We start from the raw sequence: 9,124 nt of genomic DNA on the forward strand, positions 1-9,124 counted from the left end.
TATGTTTCTTACTCTGTAGTTTTGGTTTGACTCATTGGAGACATTGCATGATTTTAAGTTGAGGGTAGGGATACTTTTGGGTGTTGATATTCTCTTGGGATTTTTGTTGCCGTACTACTTTTTCCCGGAGTCTTGTTCCTAGTAGAGCCGACATATTTAGGCGTATTGTGATTTGTTGTAAAATGTTGTAGTTGACTAGGAGAAATAAAAGTACCTTAGGCAGTTAATATGTTTTTGTTGATTTTGAAACACCTCTCCAATGGCCTATTTTATAACTATGTGATATGCATTTATGTGTGACCACTGTGCATCTTGTTATGGTATTAGTACTAGTGACATGATAACTATTGCTAAACAATTGCATGAATCAAATGGGTAGTAGCTTGTGATATACCTTTGTGCCGTATGTGTGTGAGATACTACCTAGTTCCCATTGTATGTTGAATCCAGAACTTGCCCAGTTAGTCTTACCTAGGTTGAAGGATAGGAGTTAGGAAAGGATCATAGGCTATTTTGATATTAGCCCACTTTTAGCCTAAATGACCTTCCTTATATGCATAATATCCCTTGATCCCTATTTTAAGCCTAAATATCCTATTTCTTTTTATGATACCTATCACCGTCCCATTTATATCATAATGAACCTGTTTTGGCCCTGATCCTCCTTAGAAACTGTGCACTTTGACTTAGGCAAATGGGCTAAGTTGAGGGTGGCTATCATAGAGGTGCGTGATGTAAAATAAGTATGGAGAAACGTAGAATAAATGAAAAGAATAAAAAGCTGGGTGAGGTGGAAGAAAAAAATAAAAGAAAAGTTGTGAAAAAAAAAAGAAGTGATTGTAGAAAAAACTGCACCCATCCTGAATATATGTGATCAAGAAAAGAGAAGTATAGAAAAAGGTTAATAAGTGAGACCCCAAAAGCTAGTGTAGTGTCAAGGAGTCTTAGTTACTTTAAATATCCTTGTGTATCATACCATCCCAAAGCCTACATTACAAGCTGAAGAAAAGTCCTATAGTGATTTTGACTTAACTGTCTGAAAGCTTCGTTAATGAAAATAAGGGCAAGCTTATGGTATTTGGCATACATTTACTGAAAATTCTTTATAAGAGTAAGTGTCTCTTGACCATCCATGTATTGACATGCTTGAGTTCACATATGAGTGAGGAAGAACCCCTTTGTTGTAAGGGCACACTGGTTATATTGCTAATTGCTAACTTGTTTGGATAGTGTAATCTTGGTACATGCATGGTTGTTGTTGCTGAATTGATGCCATATCTTGATTTCTATGTGTCTCATTGTGGTTCTTCAATAATATGAATAGTTGTTGTTTTTAAATTAATTGACCTTGGAGATGGTGAAGATGTTTTGAGATAATATAGATGGTTGACTACCGAATGTACTCTGCATCCTCTTGGTTGTATTTTAGTTGCTTGAGGATAGGCAATTGTTTTAAGTTGAGGGTGTTGATGTGTGAGCAGATGCTAAGCCATTTGAGTCTTTTAACTAAGAATAATTGCAAAGTCTTAAGCAACTTTTGTCGTTTTTGATTGTTTTCTATTTGATATTGCAGTAAAAGTCAAGATGCAAGAGAACCAGCAATAATGGAAGTAAAAGAGTTAATTTCTGAGAAAGTAGAGAAGGAAGTATAGCTGATGACTTATCTGATAAGTCGTCAGCTTTGTGATAAGCTATTAGAGTTGCCATCAGCCTTAGATAGAGAATGGGTTTCAATTAGAATTTGTGATGACATCTGTGATAGGCCGTCAGAAGTGTGATAAGCCGTCAGGCTTGTCGTTAGGCTTATACAGAGAATGGGCTTCAGCTGGAATTCATGAAGACATCTATGATAGCCCATCAGAAGTGTGATAAGCCATCAGGCTCGTCGTTAAGCTTAGGCAAGGAATAGGATTTGAAGTGAAGAAGCGACGACAATTCTTATAAGTCGTCACATGTCTTATAAGCCATCACGTCTCATCGTCAACCTAAGCTAGAGATTGTCAAAAGTCATGAGGAGCTAACGAAATTCCTGATAAGTTGTCAGACTCCTGATAAGTCGTCTCACACATCGTCGCCTGTCCGAGAAAATACTGTGATCTATGATTTTATTTCCATAATTAGGATGAAGTATTTAAACATATGTTAGGGTTTTCTAATAAAGGAAAAGGGGCGGAACATCTTGAATGGATTCGAAGGGAGTTTACTTTTCTTTTTGGCTCTCAAAACTTAGAATTCAATTTTCAAGTCTTTGATTTGGTTGTGGGAATTTTCTCTTGAACTTAGAAGAGAATCAAATTCAGACTTCATATTTTGAAAGTTTAATTACTGTGAATGATGAATATAATTGTTGCTATCTCTTTCTTTCTCATGTGGAACTAAAATCCACAATTAGGGTTGTAGGATCTATGATTATTCCTCCATGGATTTAATAGTTGGCTAGGGTTTGAGTGATTGTGGGGACATCTTGATAATTCCTTTGTTATGAATGTGAGTTTGATGTATATTAAAGCCTTAAATAACTCCTAGCTATTGGACGAATCAAATTATTCCTTACCAATTGAGTTTTTAAGGAGAATCTTGCTAAAGTCAAATTCAAATGAGCATATCTTTTATTCTAAACAGAATTTTCCAGCTCAACACCCACCAAATGAAAGGAAACTGAATTAGCTTTCCAACGATACCAATTTTGCCTAAATTTGGTACTTGGGTGTGAAGTTATGACACTTTAAGTGAAAAATAGTACCCCAATGCAATATGGCCACATCACGGTCATGGCCAAAATCACGTTTGTTCTTTTCTAGTGAACCACAACGATAACGCTACATAGAACTAAGAGGAAAATTCACATTAAATGGGGCACTGCGATGGCGTCGCACCGCGCCAAGGTGCCAAATTGGGATTGTCCATTTCCAGTGGCACAACACGATGGCACTGCATCACGCTATTGGTTAAAATAGAGATTGTCATTTTCGAGTGTCGCAACGCAATTGTACAGTATTGTGCCGAAGGTCAAAATTAGGATTTTTAGTTCCATTTTTGAGTTTTTATTCCCAGGGGTATTTGAGTTCTTTCCCTTCACCCCATTTAGTCCAAACACGGGATTTAAGTCCCAAGAGAGCATTATTTGCTCATTATTTCACAATACTCTCCAATTAAAGTAGCCCTCTTTCAAGAAACAAACCTAACTCATCCAACATTTAAGATCAAGCTTGAAGAATTAATCAAGAACTTTCTCAATTTCACCAACTAAGGTATGTAAAATGTTCATACATGGTTCCCTTCCACCCATGGATTCTAAGTATCCGATTTTAAATTCAAAGTTGTCATCTTTACATGTATTATGATTTTTAATTGTGATTTTAACACTGAATTCCCATGAATTTGAATTCTATACCATGTTTACATGAAATTGTTGTTGTTATTAAGCCCCACACATTTGAATAATGTTATTTGCAAATTTAAACCATAATTAGTGATGTTGATGTTGAAGTCATGCTATTACTACAAGCTTTAAACTATTCCCAAGCTTAGCTTACACTATGAACATCAAGTATTTGATGAAATGCCTACAAGAAAGAATTTTGAATAAATGTTTTCATAATATATCCCTAAAGTTTTAGTACTCTTTTCCTATTATTGCTATCGAGTTCTGGATGTTGTAAATACCCAAAAACTTAGCTGTTTACTTATCCTCAGTATCTTCAGAATAGTTGCAGCCCTGTTATGAGCAATATCAGTTCAGTCAGTTATCATGATCAGTTAAACTTATAATAGTTCAGTATTCCAAGTCAATTCAACTGGGAGTAGGATTTAGCACCGAGGTAGTGCAGGGACGACGACTTCACCGCCAGAAAGGTAGAGTTATTAGGATCAGTCTCTGTACTCTAGAACTACGTAGCCAGCATAGGATTTAAGGAGTCACCAGTTAGGTCAGGCTTGACTACCCTCTTAGGGGTCACCCATCAGTTTAGGATTGACACTCTTAGTCCTTTGGGACAACATTTTAGTGGTTACACATATCCAGTGTTAGTACTCATGGTACGGTACTGACACCCTTCCAACTGCGGTCATAGGTCGATTAGATGATAGCTCCCACAGTCTCTGTCTATTCATCAACTCAGTAATTCCATTTTAGTTTTTCTTGACCATAACATACAAATATTAGTTATTCATTTAACAGTACTCAATATTTTAGTTTACAGATTCTATTCAGAACATGCTTTATGCTTGGTCATGCGTTCTCAATATTTATAGATATTATGCATTTTATTCAGTACTTCACGCTATTCATTCAGTTATTTATTACTCCTGTACATGAATCAATGCATATCAGCCTACCTCATTTAGCATACTAGTACACTCAAAGTACTAATCGCATACTCATTTCTAGAACTATGATGTATCATATCATAGGTTTGGATGCTCAGTTCTCAAATCACGCATAGATTTTCTAGATCATCAGATGTAGCAGTGGTGAGTCCTCATATTTTTAGGACATGATTTATTTATCTTAGTATTTTCTTCAATTTTAGTATTTTTTCCATTCAGTCGGATTTTGTTGGGGGTTTTTCCCATCACTTCTATAGTTAGTCAGTAGAGTCTTTTTGGATTAGTACAGTTAGTCTGTCTTCAGTTTTTAGTTGTTACTATCTGATATTTTATCAGTATTCCCAGATTTGTTTTATAGACTTTATCAGAACTATGATTTAAAACCTTATGGCATTCTTCAGTTAAATACCCCACATGTAGTTATATTATTTAGTGCTCACAGCAGGTACCAGCTCATGGGTTAGCTTGTGGTCTCTCAAGACCGTAAGCACCGTGTGGCGCCCAGGGTGTACTTTCGTGGAATTACAAACTTGGTATCAGAGCCTAAGGTTTTAAAGTATCCCAGGCAGTCTAAAAGCCGCGTCAAGTAGATTCTTGTGCATGGGTGTAAAGTGCCCCACACTTATGGATAAAAGGCTACAAGGTGTTTTAAGAAAAGTTTCCCTTCTTTCAGTGTTCATTTTGTGGGACTAAGCATGAGCTCATGTTAAAATATTTGTCTAATAAGTTTTCCCCTCAGTTTATTGAACATGCCTTCCAGAAAGACAAATAAAAGTAGAAATATGAACCAGCCAACACCTCTGCCCATTCAGGAAGATCCCCTGAAAGAGCATGATTCTCTTGCAGAGTTTAGAGCTGTATTCACTACTCTAGCTCACTCTATAGCAACTCAGAAAATTCAGCCAGACGCTACTTTGGCCAACCCAATGTCCAATACTGCCGCAGCTAGGATTCGAGACTATACCTAAATGAATCCTCCTCTATTTTGGGGATCCAAATCTGAAGAGGATCCATAATAATTCCTAGACATGGTCTAGAAGATAGTAGACATTATGGGAGTGGCTTCTAGTGAGAGTGATGAATTGGTTACTTACCAGCTGCAGGATGTAGCTCATACCTGGTTTAAGCAGTAGAAAGGGGATAGAGGCATAGACGCTGGGCCTATAGAATGGGACGAGTTTTCTACAACCTTCTTAGGTAGATTCTTCCCATTGGAGTTGAGGGAAGCCAAAGTGTTAGAGTTTATCAACTTGAGGCAGGGAAACATGAGTGTAAAGGAGTATTCCCTCAAGTTTACTCAGCTAGCTAGGTATGCTCCTCATGTGGTGGCTGATATCAGGTCTAGGATGAGCAAGTTCATGTTTGGGGTATCTAACAGTGTGGTTAAGAAGTGTAGGACTGCGATCTTAATTAAGGAGATGAACATTTCTAGGCTTATGGTCCATGCTCAACAAATTGAGGAGTAGAAGAATTAGGAGAAGGAGAGAGAGAACAAGAAGGCTAGAATAGGTAGCTTTAATTTTACTCAGCCAAAGTCAGAAAGTAGTAACCACCCTCAGTTCTATTAGAATTCTTTATCTTTTGTGCCATCTTCAGCTAGTGCCTTGTGCCAAGGTTCAAAAATAATAAAAGGGACAGAGCTCCCGAGTCTAAGTCTCAAGGCAGTGTAAATAGTGGTCGTATAAATTCTCTTTTCCAGAAATATGGTAGAAACCATCAGGGTAAGTGTAGAGATAGCGGTGATTTATGCTCTGGGTGTGGCAAGCTACGCCATCAAATTCGAGAGTTTCGGGTAGTTTCTTAAAAAGGAAGGGATTTTCGCCAATAGGGCCAGTCTCATCAGTCATTAGTTCCAGTCGACCGCCGAACTCAGTAGGAAACCACCAGTGCTACTAGATATTAGCGTTAGAATAGGCTCTATGTACTTCAGTCCCGACAAGATCAGGAAAGTTCTCCTGATGTGGTTCTGGTACGTTACAGTATTTTATTTATATGTTTATACATTACTAGACACTGGAGCATCTCTTTCTTTTGTAACTCCTTATACAGCCATCAACTTTGGAGTCAGTCCTGAAATATTAGTCGAGCCATTCTCAGTGTCTACCCCCATGGGTAAGTCTATCATAGCCCGGTGGGTATACAGAAACTGCCTAGTTACACTGTCTTAGAAAGTTACTTCAGTTGATCTCATAGAGTTAAAGATGATAGATTTTGACGTCATTCTCAGCATAGATTGGCTTCACTCATGCTATGCTTTAGGTGATTGTAGAAACAAAGTAGTTCTTTTTTAGTTTCCAAATGAACCAGTCCTGGAATAGAGAGGTAGTACTACAACGCTTAGGGGTCAACTTATTTTGTACCTTAGAGCGAGGAAAATGATATCCAAGAGGTGTATTTATCATCTTGTCCGAGCCAAGGACTCTAAATCCGAGACTCAAAATATTGAGTCAGTTTTAGTAGTGAGGGAATTTCCAGATTGTTCCTTGAAGATCTTCCCAGAGTTCCTTCTGGAAGGGAAATTGACTTTGGAAAAGACCTTCTTCTAGATACCCAGCCTATCTTTATTCTGCCATACAGAATGGCTCCAGCCGAATTCAAAGAGTTGAAACAACAGTTGAAATATCTCCTAAATAAGGGATTCATCAAGCCCAATATTTCCTCGTGGGGTGTACCAGTCCTGTTCGTGCGTCAGAAAGACGGTTCTCTTAGAATGTGTATCGACTACCATTAGTTGAACGAATTCATAATCAAGAACAAATGCTCACTTCCCAATATTGATGACTTATTCAACCAACTTCAGGGTGCCTGTTATTTTTCTAAAATAGACCTCATATCTGGCTATCATAAGCTCAGAGTTAGAGAATGTGACATTCCAAAAATAGCTTTCAGGTCTCGGTATGGTCACTTCGAGTTTCTAGTCATGTCCCTTGGTCTCATAAATTCCCTATCAGCCTTTATGGACTTGATGAATAGAGTGTTCATGCAGTACTTAGACATATTCGTTATAGTATTTATTGATGACATTTTTGTATATTCCTATAACGAAAATGATCATGCAGACCACCTCAAAATAGTATTGCAGACTCTTAGAGCCCATCAGTTGTTCGCTAAATATAGTAAGTGCAAATTTTGGCTAAGATCAATATCTTTCCTTAGCCATATTATTTCTAATGATTTCATTAGAGTTAATCCTCAAATCAGAAAGTAAAGGTTTTCTCCTAAGAGGGAGATGAGCTGTTGTGTTGCTAGGGTAGATTGTGTGTGCCATGTGATAATGAGCTAAGATAGTAAATTCTTAAAGAAGCGGATGGTGCACATTACTCGATTCATCCAGGGGCCACAAAGATGTACCGCGATCTGTGGGAAATTTATTAGTGGAGTAGGATGAAGAGAGATATTGTTGAGTTTGTAGCTAAGTGCTCCACTTATCAACAGGTTAAGATTAAATATCAGAAGCCTAGTGGGTCTATGCAGGAGTTTAGTATTCCCACTTGGAAATGAGAAGTAGTGAACATGGATTTTGTGATAGGTTTGCCTCGTTCTCGTCAGCAGTATGATGCGATTTGGGTCATTGTGGATAGGATAACCAAATCAGCCTACTTCTTACCAGTGCATACTAATTATTTAGCTGAGGACTATGCCAATCTCTATATTACAGAGTTGGTCAAGTTACACGGTGTTCCGTTGTCTATGTTCTCATATATAGGTACTCAGTTTACCTCTCATTTTTGGATTTTTAGAAGGGTCTTGGTACATAAGTTCAGCTCAGTACAACCTTTCACCCTCATACAGATGATCCGATAGAGAGGACCATTCAGACCCTTAAGGATATGTTAAGAGCATGTAGTTGACTTTTAGTGCAGTAGGGATGACCACTTTCCTTTTATTAAATTCACGTATAATAACAACTATCATTCAAGTACTCAAATGTCTCTATTTAAGGGTCGATATAAAATGAGGTGCAGATCTCCAATTGGATGTTTTGAGGTAGGTGAAACCGCTTTGATAGGGCCAGACTTGGTGTTTGCTACTTTGGAGAAAGTTCAGGTAATCCGGGAAAGGCTTAAGGTATCCTAAACCCGACAAAAATCTTATACAGATGTGAGGAGAAAGGATTTTGAATTTGAGATTGGTGATTTTGTATATCTAAAGATCTCTCCCATGAAGGGAGTACAAAAGTTTTGGTAAGAAGGGGAAGCTTAGTCCCTAATATATTGGCCCTAACTAAATTTTGAGCCATTTCAGAAAGGTGGCTTATGAGCTTGAGTTGCAGGTAGACTTAGCATCAGTACTCCAGTATTCCATATCTCTTTGTTGAAGAAGTGTATTGGTGACCCAGCTATAGTTGTTCCCTTAGAAAGCTTAGATGTTCAGAACAATCTTTCTTACAAAGAAATTCTAGTCGAGATCCTTCATCGAGAAATTTGGAGACTAAGGAATAAAGAAGTTCTTCTAGTCAAGGTTATTTGGCGGAATCAGTTTTGAGGGAGCCACTTGGGAAGCAAAAGCAGATTTGAGGACCAAGTATCCTCATCTTTTCTCCACAAACTCAGACATGGTAAAAATTTTCTTAGAATTTCTCTTTTCTTTGCTCAGCTTCAGATGCATATTATTCTCATATAAGTCATGTATTCAAGGAATCAGTTCAGTCATGTGTCGTGTTTCAGACTTAGTCATGTAAACACGTTTTCATCACGTATATTCAATATGTAACCTAAATTTCTCAGTGCTTCATCTTAACCGATCTTATTCGAGGAAGAATTATCCCAAGAGAGAGATATTGTAATACCTTAAA

This window comes from Capsicum annuum, chromosome 11 (genome assembly GCF_002878395.1).
Source record: "Capsicum annuum cultivar UCD-10X-F1 chromosome 11, UCD10Xv1.1, whole genome shotgun sequence".
Classification (NCBI taxonomy): Eukaryota; Viridiplantae; Streptophyta; class Magnoliopsida; order Solanales; family Solanaceae; genus Capsicum; species Capsicum annuum.